Source organism: Phyllobates terribilis, unplaced genomic scaffold (genome assembly GCF_046119375.1).
Source record: "Phyllobates terribilis strain yellow unplaced genomic scaffold, ASM4611937v1 Scaffold_4__5_contigs__length_816908805, whole genome shotgun sequence".
Taxonomy (NCBI): Eukaryota; Metazoa; Chordata; class Amphibia; order Anura; family Dendrobatidae; genus Phyllobates; species Phyllobates terribilis.
The window spans coordinates 591,913,679-591,938,118 of record NW_027362764.1 but is presented as its reverse complement, the minus strand read 5'-3'; positions in this window follow the sequence as shown (position 1 = coordinate 591,938,118).

The following is a 24,440-nucleotide window of genomic DNA, read 5'->3' as shown; positions in this document are numbered from 1 at the left end:
CAAGCCGGCATAAGGAGATTTATAGGTCATGCAATGCTCTTCTGGGGATTTAAATATGCAACTACCCACTATAGAGAGAATGGGGACTGAAACTCTGGTGCTATTTATTGGATGTAGCAATCCTAATAGTCAATATCAACCCTTTAATGAGCCCTGTCTTGACTTAGGAAAAGAAGCCAAACCAAAATCTCCATTTGCAGACATGTTTTTAGGGGTGTTTGACCCTCCTGAGCACAGTGTCAATATTGGCACTTATGATTAGAGATGAGCGTTGTTCTACTCGAACTGTTCGCCAATCTCAAATTCGAGCTGTTTTGGGCGGTGTTCGAGCCGTTCGGCAAACACGAACGATTTGAGAAAAATTCGGCTGTTCGAGGTTATGTTCGATAACTGTTCGTGCACCAAAATCATAACTAGATTTTTTCTCAGTAATGATGAAAATTAATGTTAATACGCAGTTTGAGTGTACAGCGGGGTGGTGGGAGGGGCAGGGGATGGATCTCTGCAGGAATAATGAAGATCTCCATTATTTTTTCTCTTTCCCGCATTTACAGTTGGGAGGTGCAATCTGTCAGTCTATCAGCAGCGCACACACGGAGCGAAGTGCTTTTTTCACACAAGCAAGGGCATGTGTCATTGGCAGTGTATGTCACATGTCCTTGCCCTATAAGACCAAGCCATTTTCCCCATCGCCACCATTTTCTCACTGCTGCAGCTGCGTGTTAGACAGCACCGCTGTTGCTGTGTGCGCTATACCTTGTTAATTTCAAGCCAATTTTCGCACAAATCTACACATAGCTTGGGAGTAGGGAATAGTTGTGATTGCAGTCCTTTTAAGGACTAGGTTACAGCATTTCCTACGACTTTTATCAGGCAGGACTGTGCTCTTAAATAGATAGATTGTGGGAGTAAAGACTAATTGTAATTGCAGTCCTTTTCAGGACTAGGTTACATCAGTTCCTATCAGTTTTTGCCAGGCAGGTCTGTGCCAGTGCTGTGCAAGTTTTTTTCACAGCATTTGGCTGAATCTAGCAAAGCTAATCCTTTTTGGCCTATTGCAGAGTGTGTTAGTCAGTGGAATAGCCTATCTGTGTTGCAAGATATACCACCTGTGTATAGAATACCAATTTTTTTACTGCACCTAGTGAAGTAAAATCTTTTGGGCATAGCATCATTCTATTAGTCCATCTATACTGACCTCCATCAGGTTGCAAATTGAATATAATTTTTTTCTGCATCTAGCTCTGAAAAAATATTTGGGCTTCTAGCAGTGTGTGGGACTTGTTCTATTAGTCCATCTATACTGACCTCCATCAGGTTGCAAACTGAATATAATTTTTTTCTGCATCTAGCTCTGAAAAAATATTTGGCCTTCTAGCAGTGTGTGGGACTTTCTCTATTAGTCCATCTATACTGACCTCCATCAGGTTGCAAACTGAATATAATTTTTTTCTGCATCTATCTCTGAAAAAATATTTGGCCTTCTAGCAGTGTGTGGGACTTGTTCTATTAATCCATCTATACAGACCTCCATCAGGTTGCAAACTGAATATAATTTTTTTCTGCATCTACCTCTGAAAAAATATTTGGGCTTCTAGCTGTGTGTGGGACTTGTTCTATTAGTCCATCTATACTGACCTCCATCAGGTTGCAAACTGAATATAATTTTTTTCTGCATCTAGCTCTGAAAAAATATTTGGCCTTCTAGCAGTGTGTGGGACTTGTTCTATTAATCCATCTATACAGACCTCCATCAGGTTGCAAACTGAATATAATTTTTTTCTGCATCTACCTCTGAAAAAATATTTGGGCTTCTAGCTGTGTGTGGGACTTTCTCTATTAGTCCATCTATACTGACCTCCATCAGGTTGCAAATTAAAAATAATTTTTTGTCTGCATCTAGCTCTGAAAAAATATTTGGCCTTCTAGCAGTGTGTGGGACTTTCTCTATTAATCCATCTATACAGACCTCCATCAGGTTGCAAACTGAATATAATTTTTTTCTGCATCTACCTCTGAAAAAATATTTGGCCTTCTAGCAGTGTGTGGGACTTTCTCTATTAGTCCATCTATACTGACCTCCATCAGGTTGCAAATTAAAAATAATTTTTATCTGCATCCAGCTCTGAAAAAATATTTGGCCTTCTAGCAGTGTGTGGGACTTTCTCTATTAGTCCATCTATACTGACCTCCATCAGGTTGCAAATTCAAAATAATTTTTATCTGCATCCAGCTCTGAAAAAATATTTGGCCTTCTAGCAGTGTGTGGGACTTTCTCTATTACTCCATCTATACTGACCTCCATCAGGTTGCAAATTAAAAATAATTTTTATCTGCATCTAGCTCTGAAAAAATATTTGGCCTTCTAGCTGTGTGTGGGACTTGGTCTATTATTCCATCTATACTGACCTCCATCAGGTTGCAAATGAAAAATAATTTTTATCTGCATCTAGCTCTGAAAAAATATTTGGCCTTCTAGCAGTGTGTGGGACTCATTGTATTAGTCCATCTATACCAAGCTCCACCAGCTTTTAAATTAATAATAATTTTTAACTGCATCTAGCCCTGAAAATAATTTTTCTTCCCAATAGTGGTAGCAATAGAAATATGGGGCGCGCGCCTGGCTTACAAAAATATACGCTTCATAACAAAAAACACCAGCCTAGCGCACTGCATTAATAAGATGGCATCATCGTCTCCCCCAGTGCTAGGCCTACTACCCAGGCTAGCATTCCTGTGCCTAAAACACAATGTATGGGTCCGCGCTAGCCACTATGCTGAGGGGTCTAAAGCTGCTGCTAACGCTTTATAACAATTCAATTGGCAGATTTTCACAGAGCTCTTACACAACGCCCACCCATCGGGCAACAGTTGCCCACCTTCCCTATGGGATCTAGTGGCGAATAGTTGATGCCATTAATCAGAGCGTCAGTTGCCCCGTCGACGTGGCAAGCATACGCTAAGGCATGGGAAGAGTGGACACGACTAGTAGCAGTCAGACAGGTTGACCAATGTGAACAAGCCAGATCACAAGTCACCATAGAATTTCTCCACCAGCTAATTATGAGGGGCATATCAGGGGCGTCAGCGCAGCGGTGTCTGACCGGAGTAGCATTTCACTTCCAACTACTGAATTGGGGAGATGTGACAAAGGTTCATCATCAGACAATCCATAAAAGGGTGATAAAGGGGTCAGCCAAGTCAGGAGTGTAGACGTCCCGTCCCGTGTCACTAAAACTGATTTCTCACATCATATCCCTAACACCATTAACATGACACTCACAATTTGAAGCAACACTACTGTCTACTGCATTTGTGATCGCCTTCTTCGGGGCGCTATGCATAAGCGAATTAGTCCCTCAATCCAAAATTACCACCAGTGGAGGCTTATTACACCAGGACGTAGTCATAGCCAGTAATGCAATACGTCTACGCATACACAAATCGAAAACGGTTCCAGCGGGCAGGGGCACTTGGGTACTTCTACAACCCACAAACGGTACACTGAGTTGGGTAACAATAGTAAAAACATATCTAACCATCAGATCACAAAGTAATTTCTTCCTATCACACATTGATGGAATGCCATTATCAAGATACCAGTTCCAAGCTATATTTAATAAATGCATAACATCGGCAGGGAACCACCCCAAAGATTACGGGACACACTCATTCCGCATAGGCGCGGCCACGGAAGCAGCAAGAGCAGGACTGTCAGAAACGGAAGTTCAGAGGATAGGGAGATGGCGATCCACGTGTTTGGCAAGATACATAAGACCGGACTTGTTATCCTAACGTGGTTTGTTTCTTTTACAGGTGACGCTAAGCCAACAGTGTGGGTGATAGGCCACTCGTATATGTATTGGGCAGAAAAAAGGACAAAAGTCTGCCCAGGCGGGAGGAAATTAGAGTTTCATAACACATATTTCAACTAAAGAGGTATTAGAGGCCTGCTATGGCCACAGGTACTAATGGAGGTAATCAAGGTAGGGAGAGAGGCAAGATGTCCGGTCATCTTAGTTATACAGGCCGGGGGAAACAACCTAGGTCATCATAACAGCGCATAACTAATGGCAATAATGAAACTAGGCACTGAGCGCTTCAGAGAATTTTTCACAAAACTAGTGATAGTATGGTCAGAGATTGTGCCGATAACGGTATGGCAAGGTGCGCGAGACATCACGGCCATCTAACGGACAAGGCGGGTAATAAATATTCGGATGGCAAAATTTAGAAGAGACAGAGGCGGTGTAGTGGTATGACACCGACAACTGGAAGGAGATAAAGCAGGCCTCATACGGCCCGACATTGTTCACTTAATGAATATTGAACTGGACATATTCCTGTCAGGACTCCAGGACGGAGTGGAACAAGCGTTAAGAATGATGGGTGGGGGTCAGAGTCCTGCATACGAGTACGCAGGATCCTCCGTGGCCTGGAAATAGAAAGGACATGTTGGAGAGTTACACTTGTTGGCCAACTTGCCGGAGTGGAGACCCTTGGCATGCTGCAACAAGCTGAATTATTTTAGAAATAAAATGCCTTTCTAATGGAATGAGTATAAAGAGTTAATAAAGCTGTGACCGATCCTCACCCATCCAGTTGTAAGAGTTACATTATTGTATTGTCAAGGAAAGGGGGGCGGTAGGGGGGCTGAGCGTCTGGGTTTGGTTGGGGTCCCCACAGTCTGCCTAGGCTAGATGCATTTAAAAATTCTTATTAGATACACAGGCGGTGCAGCTTGCTTCGCAGCTGGGCTACTACGCCCAAAGTATTGCCTAGGCTAGATGCAGTTAAAAATTCTACGCTGACTAGCAGACACTGAAGATTTGGAGCAGACCTCAGAGCTCTTCAGACTCAACCATCTGTGTTACCCCAAGCCATAGTGTATCTAGTTTCTTACAGTTTAAAAGGGGGGGAGCGACCTAACCCACCTGGAATTGACGATGCCAACGTCACGTAAGACACAGCAAGGGGACTCCAAAAAGAGTCTCCATTTTTTCCCAAAATTGTGGCACAGACACCACTTAACCCTAGAACGCATACCTGGGGCCTCGCAGGCCCGCCCTGTTAATTGTTTTCTATTTTCTGCAAGATTACTTTAGTTAAAATTTTGAAACTCTAGGTATTCTTCATGTATATAGTTGTTTGTCATTTGAGTTTGAGTTATTCCATGTTATTTGCACACGAGCCTAAAAGGCCCCAGGTATATGAAAGTGTAGATTTTTATGGTCATGCGTTCTAGGGTTAAGTGGCATCAATTGCCCCACAGTTGCTTAAAACGGTTGGTGAGTTGATTTTACCAAATCCTAAAGGTTTTAGTCTCCCAAGGATAACACAAGGGTAGAAAAGTCCTTGCGAATCAATGATTTGTTCATCTTTATGAACGTGAGTCTGTCTACATTCTCAGTGGACAGACGCGTGCGCTTATCTGTCAGCACACCACCAGCAGCGCTGAACACACGTTCAGAGAGAACACTGGCTGCAGGGCATGACAAGATCTCCAAGGCGTGAGTGGCGAGCTCCGGCCATTTTTCCAGATTGGAATACCAAAATGAGCAAGGGTCCAGTGACACAGTCATGGCTTCGATGTTCACTTGGAGATACTCCTGCACCATACTCTCTAGGCGTTGACTATGTGTCAGACTTCTTGTCTCCTGTGGCCTTGCAAAGGATGGTCTAAAAAAGTGGTGAAACGATTCCACAAAATTGCTGTTACCAGCAGATACTGTGTTACTGTTACGGTTTGAGTGATGAAGACTCGACAGTCCCATGGTTGGCAAGTTAGAACTGTGAGATTCACTACGTGCACCACTGGTGTTTTGTAGAAAAGCACATGTAAGATTCTGCAACAGTGTCTGCAGATACTCCTGCATGCGTCAATCCCTTTTTATGGCAGGAATTATTTCGGCAAATTTACTTTTGTACCTGGGATCTAAGAGTGTGGCAACCCAGTAGTCGGGATTACTTCGAATTCTGACAATCTGAGGGTCATGTTGCAGGTAGTGCAGCAAGAAGGCACTCATGAGTCTTGCGAATCCAGGAGGACCAAGTCCTTGTTGTGTTGGTAGCGAGGTAAGAATCATGCTTCCTTCCTCTGCGCTCTCCCCTCAACCTCGCACAACAGAAATGTGATCAAGGTCTCCCTCATCTGATGAGTCTTCCATGCCCATCGCCAGTTCGTCCTCCACTTCTTCCTCGGCTCCTGCACCTTCCTCAACAGTTTGGCTGCTACCATGCGCCCTGGTTAATCCCTCTCCCCCACCCTCCCATGCCTGCCGCCTTGGTGCTGCCAACCGTCTGGACCTTGGAGATGTTATCCCTTCCGCATACGACTCCTCCTCTACTTCCTCCACCTCCTCTTGTCCCACCACCTGACTCTGAATTCTGTTTAGTGTGTGCTCCAGCATGTAAATCACCGGAATAGTCATGCTGATAATGGCATCGTCGTCAGCACTAAACATCTTCGTCGCCATTTCAAAACTGTGCAGAAGGGTGTGTGGCGCCCCTGAGGGTTCAGTCGCCACAGAGTTACTGCATCTCACCCAGAGGTGTGGTATCTCACCCTCAGGTAAGGAAGGCATATGGCTCGGGACCCTAACACCTGCATCCAACACATACCCGCAGTGAGGGTAGGGCAAGATTGCTCCTAAGGGAGAGCACAGTCCCAGGTCCCTAGCTGGTGGAAGGTTCCTATGTAGTGGGTGCTTGGGGGAGCAGCTTAGCGGAGCACATGACAGGGAGAGTATAAATAGGAAGCCATCTTAGAAAGAGCAAGCCAGTCAGAGGAGGAAAAGTGACAGGAGCAGAGGCTCGGCATGAGCTCTGCTCCAGAGGCGGGCCTAGCCTGGGAGGCCCAGGACTGAAGGAGAGAAGAGAGGAGTGGGAGCAGGAAGGCTCCAGGAACCGAAGGGACCCTCGGGCTATGGGCCATGCAGAAGGCCACCCGTACTCCTGCTGCTACCAGGAGGTAGAGGGGTCAGACCAGATAAGGGGAACCGGTCCCTCAACCAGCGGAGAAACAGCAAGGCTCAACTAGAAACCGGAGGCTGCAGCATTTCATGTACTGCAGGTAAAAGTCCACACCAGTCTCACTAAGAAGGTAGCCACATAGGACCCAGGGGACGGAACACAAGTCGCCCGCCAAGGCCCGAGGATACCGGATAGAAGTGTCACTGGTTGTGAGGTGCAGGTAGAAGGCCAGAGAAAGGACACACAGAAGGGGGTCCTGCTAAGTACTCCGGAGCTATCTGGGGGTGGACTGAGAACCTCACTGAGTACGCACAGCACGACGGGTGAGATTGCTCTGGTACCTGTAATCTGGACTGCAACAACTGTGAGTAAAGATCTTGGGACTGCATCACACGGACTCTGTGTTCATTACTGACTCCCTGCACTACAACCACCATCATCCACCCACACTGCCCTCAAGCTACACTCTTCCTGTGGTGAGTAATAATACCATTGCTGCAAAACCACTAGCTTCAGAGGACTGTTCCACAGCGGCGGCCCCTTTTGCCCCACTCCAGAGGTGGCGTAGTCGGACATTATAAAACCCATATATACAAATTACCCTTGGATTGACCGCCCTGGATCACGGACCGGGTCACCGCCACAGTGACTACAACCCCCAGCGTCTACCGGCCCGGCCCAGGGTACCCCACGGCCCAGGGGGCGCGTCAACTTCATAGGTCCCTGATCTGAGACCACTCCTGCAGCGTGATTTGCCCCACCTCTGGATCTCGTTGGCCCAGGCTATATGTCAGAACGTATTGTACCAGGGCTTGTCGGTGCTGCCACAGTCGCTGCAACATGGTCAGAGTTGAATTCCACCGTGTCGGCACATCGCATTTCAGCCGGTGAACTGGCAGGCCCAACGACTTCTGTAGTGATGTAAGTCATTGAGCTGCGGGATGCGAACGGCGGAAGTGAGCACACAGCGACCGTGCCCCCTGCAGAAGGCCATCTAGTCCGGGATAGTGGGCTAACAATTTATGGACAACCAGGTTCAACACGTGAGCCATACAAGGCACGTGTGTGACATTGCCCCGGCGATGCAGCATTGTCGCACACGGCCTTCCCTGGTTGCAGGTCCAGTGGAGACAACCATTCATGAAACTGGGTCTCCAGAGCTGACCACAACTCCTCAGCTGTGTGACTCACATTTCCCAGACATTTCAAAGTAAACACTGATGCCTTGAGCCCTACTGCCAGCATAGTAAGGAGGTGTGCAGGATTCCTTCTGCGCAGTTAGAATGCAGGTGGCATTACCAGACAGGCTTTGGGTGCAGGTGGAGGACCGAGAGGAGGTTGAGGAGGCAGAAGCAGTGGAGGAACTTCGAGATAAAGAGGATTGACGCACAACTCGTGGGGACGGTAAGACTTGGACAGCAGCCCCTTGTACTGCTGTCACCATAGTTACCCAGTGCCCAGTCAGCGACATGTAACGCCCCTGTCCATGCCTACTTGTCCAAGTGTCTGTGGTGAAATGCACCCTGTCACACACAGAGTTTCTCAAAGAAGCGGTGATGTTGTGTGCGACATGCTGGTGGAGCGCAGGCACACCTTTCTTTGAGAAGTAGTGCCGACTGAGCATCTGGTACTGGGGCACTGAGACGGACATAAGGTCTCGAAAATCCACTGTGTCCTCCAGTCGGAAAGGCAGCATTTCTGTAGCCAAGAGCTTGCAGATGGTGAAATTCAACCTCTTAGCTTTCTCATGGCTAGGAGGAAATGGTCTTTTACTTTTCCACATCTGAGGGACCGAGGGCTGGCTGTTGTGCTTAGACGGGGCTGAGTAGGATGTCCCCGGCAAACTGTCGGTCTGTGAGGAAGATGCAGACGGACATGTTAGATTGCCTTGATCCAAAGCTGGTGCTCTCGATGTCAGAGTGCGCTCAACACCAGCAGGTGTTTCCACTTCCCAATGAACTGATGACCTGCCAATCACACTGGCTGTTGCAGGTAAAGAGGTGGCAGGTCTGCGTCCAAAAACATGTGTGACTGCTGTCCCCCCAGTCACAGAGGATGAAGAGGCCGAGGATGCACAAGATGGGGCAGACGGTGGTTGGCCCAGCCTGCTAGGCCGCATTGTAGCATAGTGAGCTTCCCACTGCAACTTATGCTTCATATCCATGTGCCGGTTCATGCATGAAGTACTCAAACTATGGATTTTTTGGCCTCTACTTATGTTTTGGTTACAAATATTACAGATAACACGAGTTGGGTCATCCTTATCATTCTGAATAAATGCCCAGGCTATGCAAGGCTTAGAGCCCATGCGACCTGAAGAGCCACTACGACTTGTGGTCAGAGGCAGAGTTGTGGTTGAGGATGCAGTTGTTGACGTGCTTCCAGTACTCCATCTGTGTCCAGGAAGGCGCAACCTAACCTCGTCGTCAATAGCATCAGTGACGCCCCACTGTGCTTGGTATCACATATCCTAGAAGAGTGTATTGATGGAATCCTCCACAAGAGGCCCCCATAAACATTCACACATCTCCACCTTCCACCTCAGACCAGCAGAGGGAGCCCGTTAGGGATATAAATAGGGAAGGTGGAGCTAGGCAGTTCAGTTCCTCTGAAGAGTTCCTGCAGTAGAGAAGCCTAAGAGAGGTCAGTCTGCAGTGGAGCTCAGTCTAGTCTAGAGAACTCAGTTAATAGTTCAGCAGTGGAGCACAAGGCTCCTGCTAACTAGATTCAGTAAGGCATAACCGGAATCCCTGGAGAACTACAAGTCCCAGGATGGCTAAGGTGCTGATACGTAACAGAGCCAGGAGACGCTTAGGCCCCGCATAGTGGGAGCGTGAACTCCAAGAGAAGGCCCTACCACAAGGTCAGCAAGCGCAGGACAGAGACAAAGTTAGGCCTAGCTCCAGGCAGGTCAGAAACTTACTACGCAGAGGCAAGAAACAGGAGGCCCTACACCCGCTCATTGGGGAGGATCCTGATATTCACCCTTCACCCTACAGTGCTCCGGGATGTGCCTGAATTTCCTCCAGTAAAAGTTACTGAAGTGACTACCGTGTCCGTTTCCGTTCTTGCTCTGACCCAGCTGGGTCTCTCCTGTCCTGCATTCCCCCTGCATACGCTGCCCTGAGACCTAGCTCCACCTGTGGGGAGCTATACCATCGAGCAGCCTTATCATGGGTCTCAGTGAACTGCTGCAGCGCTGGTGCTTCTCACCAGATACCACAGGTGGCGTCACAAACTCTTATAAAATTAACAATTATCCACTCTTTTAAAGAGTGACCCAAGGGTACGGGCCAGGGAGCCGACCACCGCGACATCCCCAAGGCCAGGCAAAGGCCCGGGTACCGAGTCATCCCCATCCCCTGGGCTAGTCACATCCTCCTCCACCTCCTCCGTTGACCTCATTGACTGGCTGACTGTGGGTTGACAGTAAGTGGGATCTCCAACCTCGTCATCATCACCCTGTGTGTTATCACACCCGTCGTCCTCAAAGCCAACCTCTTCCTGCCCTGACCGAAAAGTCAAGTTGTCGCTCCAATCAGGTATTTGAGTCTCATCATCGTCTTCATCATTGTCTCCACCAACAGGAGTGACAGTTTGGGAACGAGGGTCTACATTATGCTCAGAATCTTCTTCATCTGGTCCTGGATCCGACTTATAAAGATTCTGGGCATCAGTGCAGATCATTTCCTCGTCTGGATTAACAGAAGCTCTGGAGCAGACTTACGTTTCCCAGGCTATAGTATGAGTAAACAGCTCTGCAGACTCAACCATCTGTGTTACTCCATACTCAGATGGGCAGCTGGAGACTTGGGAGCTGTGAGGAAGCAAGTGCGATTGGGGTGACACCTCTGAGGACTGGAATATTTGTGATGTTGAAATTGAGGTGGAGGAGAGCCCACTTGAAGGAGCACTTGATATCCGCTGAAGCACCTGCTGTTTTTGTGCCTCATCTGGAATTTGTAGCGATGGGTGTGTCCGTAAGAAAGGGATCGTATCACATTGTCCACGAAAAGAAGTCGACATCTTAGCTTGGCTGGAATATGGTCTTTCTTCTGCAGATGTTACCCCCCCCCCACTGCGGGGGGGCTCGACCCACCAGCGGACAGGCACCAGTATTGGGAGAGGGGGGCTGGCCGTCAGGGTCCACCGCGGCTCTGGCACAAACCCGGCGACACGGAGGTGGCACGGGCAGGAACGAACTGGCCGTGTCGGCTTCTCACTTTTTGGATTTTAGAAGGGCATGACATGCCTATATCTGTGTCTCCCCCTCCTTTTACTCCTCCACCTCTTTTCTTTTCGCATGACTATATGTACTTGTCACTTTTCCATGTGTTAGTTATGTCTTCTGAGCAGTTTGTCAGCTTTTGGACACCTTTGAAGGTGTTTTCTATGTGTTTCTATGTGTTTTTGTTTGCCTGCCATTGGTTTTAATGGTGTTCGAAGGTGTTCGACGAACAGTTCGACGAACAGTTCAGCGAACACACGGGTGTTCGACGAACCGAACCGAACTCGAACACTACGGGGGTGGCTCAACACTACTTATGATTACCACATCCAATAGGTAGCTCTAGAGTTCAAGCCCTCTTCCTCTCTGAAGAAACTATCAGCCAGAAAGTAGAATTCAAATACAACTGTGTCAATGAAAAAACAAGCAAACAGTAAGCTGTGACATCACCTTCTGCAAATAATGGATTGTATTATTTACTGTATATAGAGGTGTTACCTGTCATTGTTATCCTGTCTGTACTGATAATAATTAGAAAAGAGCGTACCAATACAGGAAGAATCGAGTTTAAGTCAAATTTACTGAAATTCATGCTTCCATGCTAATTTAAACACGTTGAGATTTGACAAAAATAAAAAAGCTTGCATGGCACCATCCCGGAGCAGGATAATGTTGTTTTTCGTTGCCGCTCCCACTTCCCCACAATGCCCTGTAGTTAACACCTATAGGATTATCATACCTTGTATATTGGTTGTCGGTTGGAGATCATGGATGACAGTTGACAGTTTTGCTTCCCAATAATGCCCTGCAGACTCAGTTTGCATATCCAGATTCCAAAGGTAAGTGGAATATATATATCATATTGAACATCACCGGATGTCAGTTTTTCATACCTGATGCCATTTCTGAGCAGGTGAACGTAATTTTGGCATTTTGCGTTTTCTGCATAATGATTGTCTCTCTGTCTCTATTTCAGTATTCAAATTCCCCACAAAATGAATTTTTAGGAAAAGTTTTTGTCACGCTCAGTGTAGGAAAGACAAAGTGCAAGGGATGAGGTGAAGGGAGCCAAGACACTAAGAAAAGAGGGGATGGAGACCTCCTAGGCTGATCTGATATCACCCTGTCTTCCCTCCTATATTGGTTTCACACAAATCGCTGATCAGGAACTTAAAACCCTGTATCTCCCTAGAGCTAGGCCCTGGCTAGGGAAGGGGGGAATGAGCGCTAGTCAGTCCCCACTAACAACTAAAGACAGCAAGGGGAGACAGACACGAGGGAAGTAACTTAGCCTGAGCCTACGTCAGATTGATTACACACAATGCCTCTTAGCACCAAAGAGGAAGTAAGCAGACTGCAACAGCTCCAAGCCATTCAAAAGGGGTCATGTGAATATCACTGTCATCTTTCTAAAGTAAACAGGAAGTATATAAACACCCAGGCCTGGGTGTCAATTAGCCGGAGGGAGGTAGCTGCTGGGTCCTAGAGTGAGACAGATATAAGAAGGTGTCTGTAATGCCAAACGAAGATATCTCCTGCAACCAACTGAAGGACGACTGTCTGTCACATCTGTCACACCTGTGACAGTTTTGTGAAACCTGCAAATTTAAATTTCAAAAGATGCACTCATATCCAATAATGAGAGCTGTTGAAAATTGATCGGCACAGAGCAGAAATTATGCATTTTAAGTACAGAAATACAATTTCAAAATTTCAGATTTTTAAATATAGTTATTAATATGGAAAATTGGAAGAAAATATCAAAAATGTAACAAAAATCTGATAAAAACATGGTCTAAATAGATAATTTTAATAAATAATTTCCTAATAACACATTCACTTTAATAAGAATACAAATCTATGATTAATTTTCCAGAATATTTTGTACTTCAGCCTTCATTACTTAAAGGAGTTTTCCATTAGAAAAAAATATTTATATGAAGGCCCACACTAGTTACTTTTTTTAAGTACCAATACTCACTATTTGCCCCTACTTAATTACCTTAGTAAGTGATTGTCTGAGCAAGTGTTTTAGTCCATTTTCAGTTTGCAAGATGGGACCAGAAATACCAGTAATGATCAGTTAAGCATGCCGAAGTTAAGGTTATAGTTATTTATTTATTTTAACTACTTTTATTTTTTCTAACCAGTATGAACACTTTACTCAGTGAAGACAGATTTTCACATTACTCAGGAGATAGCAGATGCTTCTGAGATTCTTTGTAGATGGGAGGCAGGCGGAAAGCTCCCGTCTACATAGAATCTTGAAAATAGCATCTGCCATCTCCTGTCTTCCTCCAAGGAAGACTACACGAAACGCGGGTTGGGGCTTTTTGATGCACTTTATGTGTTAGCATCTATGATCTTGACTTATGCCATCATCTGTCTTATAGCAATGCATGTCTTACTACAATGCTGGTCTTATAGCAATGTATATACTTATTACTGAATATGAATGATAACAAAAAAACTTTTTCTCCACTCATGGTTATTGGTCGGTGAAGCCATTTATTGTCAAATTACTGTGTTTTTTCTTTTTAAATCTTAATGACAATCAAAAACATCCAAATGACCCTGATCAAAACTTCTCATACCCTGGTGATTTTGCCCTGATAACATGCTCAGAATTTGATACAAATGGGTGTGAATGGCTACTAAAAGTAACATCCTCACCTGTGACCTGTTTGCAAATCAGTGTGTGTGCATAAAAGCTGAGTGAGTTTCTGGCATCCAGACAGGCTCTTGCATCTTTCATCCAGCCACTGACATTTCTGGATTGTGAGTCACGGGGAAAGCAAAAGAATTGTCAAAGGATCTACGTGAAAAGGTAGTTGAACTGTATAACACAGGAAAGGGATACAAAAAAATATCCAAGGAATTGATAATGCCAGTCAGCAGTGTTCAAACAAATGTAACATCAGGGGCTCTGTAAAATCCAAACCACGGTCAGGTAGACTAACAAGAATTTCGGCCACAACTGCCAGGAAAATAGTTTGTGATGCAAAGAAAAACCCACAAATAACATCAGCTGAAATTCAGCACTCTCTGAAAACTAGCGGTGTGGCTGTTTCAATATGCACAATAAGGAGGCAATTGAAGAAAAATGGGCTGCATGGTCGAGTCACCAGAAAAAATACACTACTGTGCAAATGCCACAAAGTAATTGGCGAACAATATGCCAAACAGCACAGAGACAAGCCTCAAAACTTCTGGAACAAGATCATTTGGAGTGATGAGACTAAAATTGAACTTCTTGGCCACAACCATAAACGTTACATTTGGAGAGAGGTCAACAAGGCTTATGATGAAAGGAACACCATTCCTACTGTAAAGCACGGAGGTGGATCGCTGATGTTTTAGAGATTTGTGAGCTACAAAGGCACAGGAAAAATGGTGAAAGTTGAAGGAAAGATGAATGCAGCATGTTATCAGCAAATACTGGAGGCAAATTTGCACTCATCAGCCCGGAAGCTGCGCATGGGACTTACTTGGACATTCCAACATGATCAAAAACACTAGGCCAAGCCGACCTGTCATTGGAAACAGCAGAACAAAGTTCTGGAGTGGCCATCTCAGTCTCCTGACCTCAGTATCATTGAGCCACTCTGGGTAGATCTCAAGCATGAAGTCATGCTAGACAACCCAGGAATTTACAGGAACCATCTGAGAAAATAAAGAACCTCATCCACAACTACCACAAAAGACTTCAAGCTGTCATTGATGTTAAAGGGAGCAATACACGGTATTAAGAACTGGGGTATGTGAACTTTTGATCAGGGTCATTTGGATGTTTTTGGTTGTCATTAAGATTGAAAAAGAGAAAAGACAGTAGTTTGACGATAAATGGCTTCACCCAACCAATAACAATGAGTGGAGAAAAAGTTTTTTTGTTATCATTCATATCATCGGGGTATGTAAACTTTTGAGCACAACTGTATCTTTGCAAAGAAATTTGCTTCCTACTTTACTTTAGAGCCATTTTTTTCCCTCCCCTCTTCCTCCTGAACTTATAATCCAATCTGAAAAATAAGTTCAGCTCCATCTTCCTCAAGAGAAGATGGACCGCCAGCAAAGTGAGGTATCAGGCTATACCTCCTATTTATACTCCGTGGAGAGAAGTGGGGGAGGAGAATCGAGGAGCAAAGTGAGAAAATAGGCAGAGGGAAACAAAAAATTATCTTTCACAAGTCTTTCACCTCTCTTCTACGCTTCCCAGTACTGCTTTATACTTTCTTCCATGCTGCTGCTTCTGTCTTTGTCCTAATTGAGAAATGAAGAGCAGGAATCCATCTGTTTGCTGGGAGAGAACATAGTAGCTAGTCTCCTTCAACTAACTCAGAGTTAATTGCATATTCAGAAATAGAACCTGCAGAGAAGAAAATTGGTAAAAATGCAGGATATAAGTCATATAATGGCCAGAAATAGTGTTATTTCTCATGTATAAAAGTTTGACAATTCAGACCAATGGCATGAATGCGCCACTAGTCCAAACTTAACCCTTTCCCATGCGCCTATCAGAGGAAGATTTGCCTCTAAAGCATGGGAGAAGCATAATGAAAGGTACTCATAAGAACGGTAGTAATAGAGTGATATGTTAGATAACGTGAATTAGCTCATACATCATATCTATCATATATTAGGACTAGATCGGGGCCAATCGTCAAAAAGCAATACCAAGGGGGGGTGGGGAGAAGACGATCATAGGCCACAGAGTATTAATAAAATAATATAACTTTATTCATAAACATGTATTAATAGGTAAATAGGGGAAAAGTGCAAAGTGCAAATGTTTGAGAAACAAAAGTTCACATCACAGTGGAGCCCAAAATTATAAAGGTGTTCATATTAACAATAAGCTCGGCCCAGAAACATGAAAGCAAGATAATAAACTTTATCATTACACATCAATAATGTTATATAATATAGTATGCCACCCCTGCTGAGTGCCTGGCAGAATTCCCAAACAGAGACCTAGCTCATACAAGTGCTTCTCGCTAAATTAGAATATCATCAAAAAGTTTATTTCAGTTCTTCAATACAAAAAGTGAAACTCATATATTATATAGAGTCATTACAAACAGAGTGATCTATTTCAAGTGTTTATTTCAGTTAATGGTGATGATTTTGTCTCACAGCCAATGAAAACACAAAAGTCATTATCTCAGTAAATTAAAATAATTAACAAAAACCACCTGCAAAGGCTTCCTATGCGTTTAAAAAGGTCTCTTAGTTCATTTCAGTAGGCTCCACAGTCATGGGGAAGACTGCTGGCTTCACAGATGTCTAGAAGGCAGCCATTGACACACTCCATAAGGAGGGTAAGCCACAAAAGGTCATTGCTAAAGAATCTGGCTGTTCACAGAGTGCTGTATCCCAGCATATTAATGGAAAGTTGAGTGGAAGGAAAAAGTGTTGTAGGAAAAGGTGAACAAGCAACCGGGATAACTGCAGCTTTGAAAGGATTGTTAAGAAAAGGTCATTCAAAAATTTGGGGGGGATTCACAAAGAGTGGACTGCTGCTGGAGTCATTGCTTCAAGAGCCAACACACGCAGATGTATCAAGGACATGGGCTACAAGTGTCGCATTCCTTGTGTCAAGCCACTCATGACCAATAGACAATGCCAGAAGCGTCTTACCTGGGTCAAGGAGAAAAAGACTTGGACTGTTGCTCAGTGGTCCAAGGTGTTGTTTTCAGATGAAAGTAAATTTTGCATTTCATTTGGAAATCAAGGTCCCAGAGTCGGGAGGAAGAGTGGAGAGGCACACAATCGGAACTGCTTGAGGTCTAGTGTGAAATTTCCACAATCAGTGATGTTTGGGGAGCCATGTCAACTACTGGTGTAGGTCCACCGTGTTTTATCAAGACAAAAGTCAGCGCAGCCATCTACCAAGAAATCTTAGAGCACTTTATGCTTCCCTCTGCCGACAAGCTTTTTGGAGATGGAAATTTCATTCTCAAGCAAGGCTTGTCACCTGTCCACACTGCCAAAAGTACCAATACCTGGTTTAAAAACAACAGTATCACTGAGCTTTATTGGCCAGCAAACTCGTCTGACCTTAACCCCATAGAGAATCTATGAGGTATTGTCAAGAGGAAGATGAGAGACACCAGACCCAACAATGCAGACAAGCTGAAGGCTACTATTAAAGCAACCTGGGCATCCATAACACCTCAGCAGTGCCACAGGCTGATCGCCTCCTTGCCACGCCGCTTTGATGAACTGAATTAAATAAACTTTTTGATGATATTCTAACTTAGTGAGAAGCATTTTTATATAAAATATAATGTGGGTTATTATTCTGCTCAGAGAATACAGCAGTCATAGTAAAGCACATAAATAAATATATATATCTTACCGCTGGATAGATGGAGGGGTACAGCAGAGAGGGGCATTCAAAAGTAAGTGGGTCTCCATACATAGCCCAACCGCCCCAATGCACGTTTCAGTTATCCTACGTCAGGGGGCATGAAAAAGTGACATGTGCTGGTGTCTAATAAGGCACCGGCCGGCACCACGGCTGAGAAGTGACGCATGCACTACCATGGAGACCGCAATGTCAGTCGGAGTCCGCATCATGTGACGGCCGACATCAGGGACACATGGGAACCATGTGACCTGATATCAGATGGCACAGAAAGCTACGGCACAGAGAGCCGGCAGGGACCACAGAATACATAGCGCATGCTAACATGGCCATAATGGACTGAAGCTGATCTCAAACAGGGGATGCATAAATGTATAGTGCCAATTCTGTCTGCATCAATAAAGATCAAATGATTGAATAGCATAGCTAAAGATGTAAGATGTAGAACACGTATATAATGCCTCATAGTAAGTAGTAAAAAGGTGAAAAGAACACTCTTAGGATATCCATATATATATATATATATATATATATATATATATATTTATATATATATGTGTGTGAATGGATATGTAAAGCAGGTGGCCAGATGCAACACGCAGATAAACACGAGGCAGGAACAGTTAATAAACTATTTACTTCCCGTGATATGACGGGGAATTTCAGTAGTTATAGCAACAGTTAAACAATGTGAAATGGAACAATCAAAAGTGAAGTAAACAAGACAGAACATATCATGAGTCCTAGAATTCAATTTTAAATGCTATGAAAGTCTCTTGTTGATTATTCTCTTAACCCTCTTTCACACGGGAGCTAACGTGCTGGCTTCTCCTCTGGCCCCAGCAGGAGTTGCAGGTTCTTCCCGTGATGCCACAAGTCCTTCTGACAAAGTCTACCAAGACACATGGGCCTCCTTCACGTCAATCGACCCCCACCCTGTTTGTTATCCTAGCCCAGGCCAACCCCTGTACCGTACATCAGCGCTGAAAGCGATGGCCCCGCTGACTCGTATCTCCCTTCCACAACCGCAGGCGTTATCTTCTGGGTGGAGTCTCCCCACGGATCTTTGGTGTTTGACCAACAGTGGGTATCTCCCCGATCTGGGGGAAAGAGGGTCTTGCTCTGGCTCTTGATTGGCATCGATTGGGCTCTGGGTCTTTATAGGCACTGGTCTGGGATTCGGGTCTTGACCAGCGCAGATCAGATCCTCAGGCCTTGATCAGCATAGTCTGGACTCTGGGCCTGACCTGGTGCCGTTTGGGTCCTGTTTATAACCAGACAACAGCCGGCTAGCACACGCTTCCTATTGAGGTCTGTCACTCAGGCTTCAGCGTCTTCTCCTGTGCATGTCTGAACTGCTTTCCTTCATTTGGCATCAAAGCACGCTCCAGTTTGGCGCGCAGACCTTTCATGCTGAGAGTATAGTATATAAATAAAGTGACAAGTGCATTGTGCAAAAAATTAGTCACTTAGCAGCGGTGGTATGCTTGCGGTCCACGGCTGGTGGGCGGAAGTGCCCTGCAGGAAGTGGTGTGTGTTGACGCATGCGCTGACACGGACTGACCGGATCTTTAAGATTAGTATACCGCTAATACTATTGGATAGAATGAGGTCTTGGGCCCTATTTAAGGAACTCCTAAATCACCCATAGGACATGCCCCCTGAGGAAGAAAGGCGAAACGTGCGTTGGGGAGCGGGACAACCATTCCATATGTCCCTTATCAATTTGTAAGTACAATGTCTATTGGAGCCTATAGATTGTCTAATATTAGTTGTACCCTCTGAATACATAGATTATAACAGGGTTATATATAACTATATTGGAAGGGTTTATTACCCAAGTGGGATTTTGTTATATGTGTAATATTATATAATTATATTATATAAAAAGGATACACCTTTATGCACTCTATTGGCATGCATTTGCACTTTAACCCCAGACATCTAGGATATATTAACTTACATTACTCTTGAAATGCAATTATGTGAAATCTTCAGATTGTTTAAAGTGACTAATTTTTTGCACAATGCACTTTTCACTTTATTTGTATACTATACGCTATAAATTTATGATGGAGCTTATTTGTATAACTATTAGGGTTGAGCGAGCATGCTCGACACTGCTCTTTACTCGGCGAGCACAAAGCATTTCCGGCTAACTCAGGCGGGAGCTCGGGTCTCCACCCTGCATGTTTGGCACTCTTGACAGAGCCAAAGAACATGCAGGGATTGCCAGCCAGTCGCTGTAATGCCGCAGCCAAGTTGTTTGTGGGCATTACAGTGATTGGAAGGCCGCACAGCGTCACCTCGATTACAGCATTACAGTCCTGTGTGCTCCTGTTAGTCAAATTGCTAGACTTATCCACCTGTCTCAGGGGCCAGGAAAAATCCTTTTTTTTTTAATCTAAAACCTTTTTTATTTTTTTTCCTCAGTCACACTGTACAAACACGCGTCTTATGAACCTTTTGGTATTCCCCCCCCCCAAAAAAAAAATTGAGTGTGTCTGAGACGGTTCAGACACCAATATATCTGTTTAAAAGAGTCCGGTGTAGGCCAGAAAAATAGAACTGTGGTTTTGCAGTTCCGTGGGTCAAATCTCTGAATTATCCTTCTTTTGGCATTTTTTGCTGTAAAAAAAAAATGTAATAGTTTCTCCCTGACTGGTCAGACACGAATATATTTGTTTAAAAGATTCTGGTGTAGGCCACATAACTATAACTGTGGTTTTTCAGTTCCATGGGTCAAATCTCTGTATTATCCTGCTTTTGGCATTTTTTGCCTTAAAAAAACTGTAGTATTGTCTCCCTGACTGGTCAGACACCAATATATCTGTTTAAAGAAGTCTGGTGTAGGCCAGAGAAATAGAAGTGTGGTTTTCAAGTTCCACGTGTCAAATCTCTGTATTATCCTGCTTTTGGCATTTTTTGTCGTAAAAAAAAACTGTAATTGTGTCTCCCTGACTGGTCAGAAACCAATATATCTGTTTAAAAGAGTCTGGTGTAGGCCAGAGAAATAGAACGGTGGTTTTGCAGTTCCACCTGTCAAATCTCTGTATTATCCTGCTTTTGGCATTTTTTGCCATAAGAAAAAACTGTAATAGTGTCTCCCTGACTGGTCAGATACATATATATCTGTTTAAAAGAGTCTGGTGTAGGCCACATAACTATAACTGTGGTTTTGCAGTTCCACGGGTCAAATCACTTTATTATCCTGCTTTTGGCATTTTTTGCCATAAAAAAACTGTAATATTGTCTCCCTGACTGGTCAGACACCAATATATCTGTTTAAAAGAGTCTGGTGTAGGCCAGAGAAATAGAACTGTGGTTTTGCAGTTCTACAGGTAAAATCTCTGTATTATCCTGTTTTCGGCATTTTTTGCCGTAAAAAAACCTATAATAGTGTCTCCCTGACTGGTCAGACACCAATATATCTGTTTAAAAGATTCTCATGTATGCCACATAATTATAACTGTGGTTTTGCAGTTCCATGGATTAAATCTCTGTATTATCCTGCTTTTGGCATTTTTTGCCGAAAAAAAAACTGCAAGGCTATGTGCCCACGATGCAGAAATGAAGCAGAAAATTTCTGCAGCATTTCTGCATCTCCCTGACAGAAAAAACGCATGCAGATTGTGCATGCATTTTTCCTGCAGAATACATGTGGAATACATGCGGATTCACATGCGGATTCACATGTGTTTCTGCATGCAGATTGACAAGCGCTTTCCAGGCGATTAGCATCACTTGGAAAGTGCTTGACAACTAGGTCACACTGTATAAATCCATGCAAACAGCATGGATATATACAGTGTGACCGTAAAAATAAAAAAAATAAAGCTATACTCACCCCCGATGCCCCGGAGTGTGCTGCAGCGCTCCTTCCTGTCTGGTTCCCGGCTGCCGGCATATCGCGAGACACAGCGGTGAAGGGCCTGCTGTCACAGGACTATAACATCACTGAAGGACCTTCAGCGCTGCCGGCATGCAGAGAGAAGACATCGGAAAGGAGAATATAAACTTTATTTATTATTTTATTCTTTTTTTACAGGTACATTGGTACCCAGGTCTGGATGAGAGTCTTCTCTCCTCCAGAACTAGGTACCATCCGCAAAAAGAGACGCATAGAATCTGCTTGTACAAATGTACAGACGCGCATTCTATGCGTCTCAATGCAAGTCAAAGGCGGCACTTCCGCTGAGCTTCCGCAAAATTAATGAACATGCTGCGGATTTATGAGCGCTGCAGAAACGCTGCGGAAAAATACGCAGCATGTGCATTGACATTGCGGAATGCCATTGGGGACCATGGGGTGCGGATCACCATGCGTTTTTGATGCATTTCCACTGTGGAAATTCCACAGCATAAACGCATGAAAAACGCATGGTGTGCACGCAGCCTAATAGTGTCTCCCTGACTGGTCAGACACCAATATATCTGTTTAAAAGATTCTAGTGTATGCCACATAACTATAACTGTGGTTTTGCAGTTCCACGGGTCAAATCTCTGTATTATCCTGCTTTTGGCATTTTTTGCTGTAAAAAAAAACAGTAATAGTGTCTCCCTGACTGGTCAGACACCAATAGATCTGTTTAAAAAATTCTGGTGTACGCCACATAACTATAACTGTGGTTTTGCAGATCCACAGGTCAAATCTCTGTATTATCCTGCATTTGGCATTTTTTGCCGTAAAAAAAACAGTAATAGCGTCTCCCTGACTTGTCAGACACCAATATATCTGTTTAAAAGAGTCTGGTGTAGGCCAGAGAAGTAGAACTGTGGTTTTGCAGTTCCACGGTTCAAATCACTGTATTATCCTGCTTTTGCATTTTTTGCCGTAAGAAAAAACTGTAACAGTGTCTCCCTGACTGGTCCAACACCAATATATCTGTTTAAAAGAGTCTGGTGTAGGCCAGAGAAATAGAACTGTGGTTTTGCAGTTCTTCAGGTCAAATCTCTGTATTATCCTGCTTTTGGCATTTTTTGCTGTAAAAAAAACCTGAAATAGTGTCTCCCTGAGTGGTCAGACACCAAATATATCTGTTTAAAAGATTCTGGTGTATACCACATAACTATAACTGTGGTTTTGCAGTTCCGTGGGTCAAATCTCTGTATTATCCTGCTTTTGGCATTTTTTTGCCGTAAAAAAAGCTGTAATAGTGTCTCCCTGACTGGTCAGACACCAATATATCTGTTTAAAAGACTCTGGTATACGCCACATAACTATAATTGTGGTTTTGCAGTTCCACGGGTCAAATCTCTGTATTATCCTGCTTTTGGCATTTTTTGCCATAAAAAAAAAACAGTAATAGTGTCTCCCTGACTGGTCAGACACCAATATATCTGTTTAAAAGATTCTGGTGTACGCCACATAAATATAACTGTGGTTTTGCAGTTCCACCGGTCAAATCTCTGTATTATCCTGCTTTTGGCATTTTTTGCCGTAAAAAAAACCCAGTAATTGTGTCTCCCTGACTGGTCAGACACCAATATATCTGTTTAAAAGATTCTGGTGTACGCCACATAACTATAACTGTGGTTTTGCAGTTCCACGGGTCAAATCTCTGTATTATCCTGCTTTTGGCATTTTTTGCTATAAAAAAAAACAGTAATAGTGTCTCCCTGACTGGTCAGACACCAATATATCTGTTTAAAAGATTCTGGTGTACGCCACATAACTATAACTGTGGTTTGCAGTTCCACGGGTCAAATCTCTGTATTATCCTGCTTTTGGCATTTTTTGCCATAAAAAAACTGTAATAGTGTCTCCCTGATTGGTCAGACACCAATATATCTGTTTCAAAGAGTCTGGTGTAGGCCAGAGAAATAGATCGGTGGTTTTGCAGTTCCACGGGTCAAATCTCTGTATTATCCTGCTTTTGGCATTTTTTGCTGTAAAAAAAACCTGTAATAGTGTCTCCCTGACTGGTCAGACACCAATATATCTGTTTAAAAGGTTCTCTTGTATAGAGATGAGCGTTGTTCTACTCGAACTGTTCGCCAATCTCAAATTCGAGCTGTTTTGGGCGGTGTTCGAGCCGTTCGGCGAACAAGAACAATTTGAGAAAAATTCGGCTGTTCGAGGTTATGTTCGATAATTGTTCGTGCACCAAAATCATAACTGGATTTATTCTCAGTAATGATGAAAATTAATGTTAATACGCAGTTTGAGTGTACAGCGCGGTGGGGGGAGGGGCAGGGGATGGATCTCTGCAGGAACAATGAAGATCTCCATTTTTTTTTTCTCTTTCCCGCATTTACAGTGGGAGGTGCAATCTGTCAGCCTATCAGCAGCGCACACACGGAGCGAAGTGCTTTTTTTCACACAAGCAAGGGCATGTGTCATTGGCAGTGTATGTCACATGTCCTTGCCCTATAAGACCAAGCCATTTTCCCCGTCGCCACCATTTTCTCACTGCTGCAGCTGCATGTTAGACGGCACCGCTGTTGCTGTGTGCGCTATACCTTGTTAATTTCAAGCCAATTTTCGCACAAATCTACAGATAGCTTGGGAGTAGGGAATAGTTGTGATTGCAGTCCTTTTAAGGACTAGGTTACAGCATTTCCTACGACTTTTATCAGGCAGGTCTGTGCTCTTAAATAGATAGATTGTGGGAGTAAAGACTAATTGTAATTGGAGTCCTTTTCAGGACTAGATTACATCAGTTCCTATCAGTTTTTGCCAGGCAGGTCTGTGCCAGTGCTGTGCAAGTTTTTTTCACAGCATTTGGCTGAATCTAGCAAAGCTAATCCTTTTTGGCCTATTGAAGAGTGTGTTAGTCAGTGGAGTAGCCTATCTGTGTTGCAAGATATACCACCTGTGTATAGAATACCAATTTTTTTACTGCACCTAGTGAAGTAAAATCTTTTGGGCAT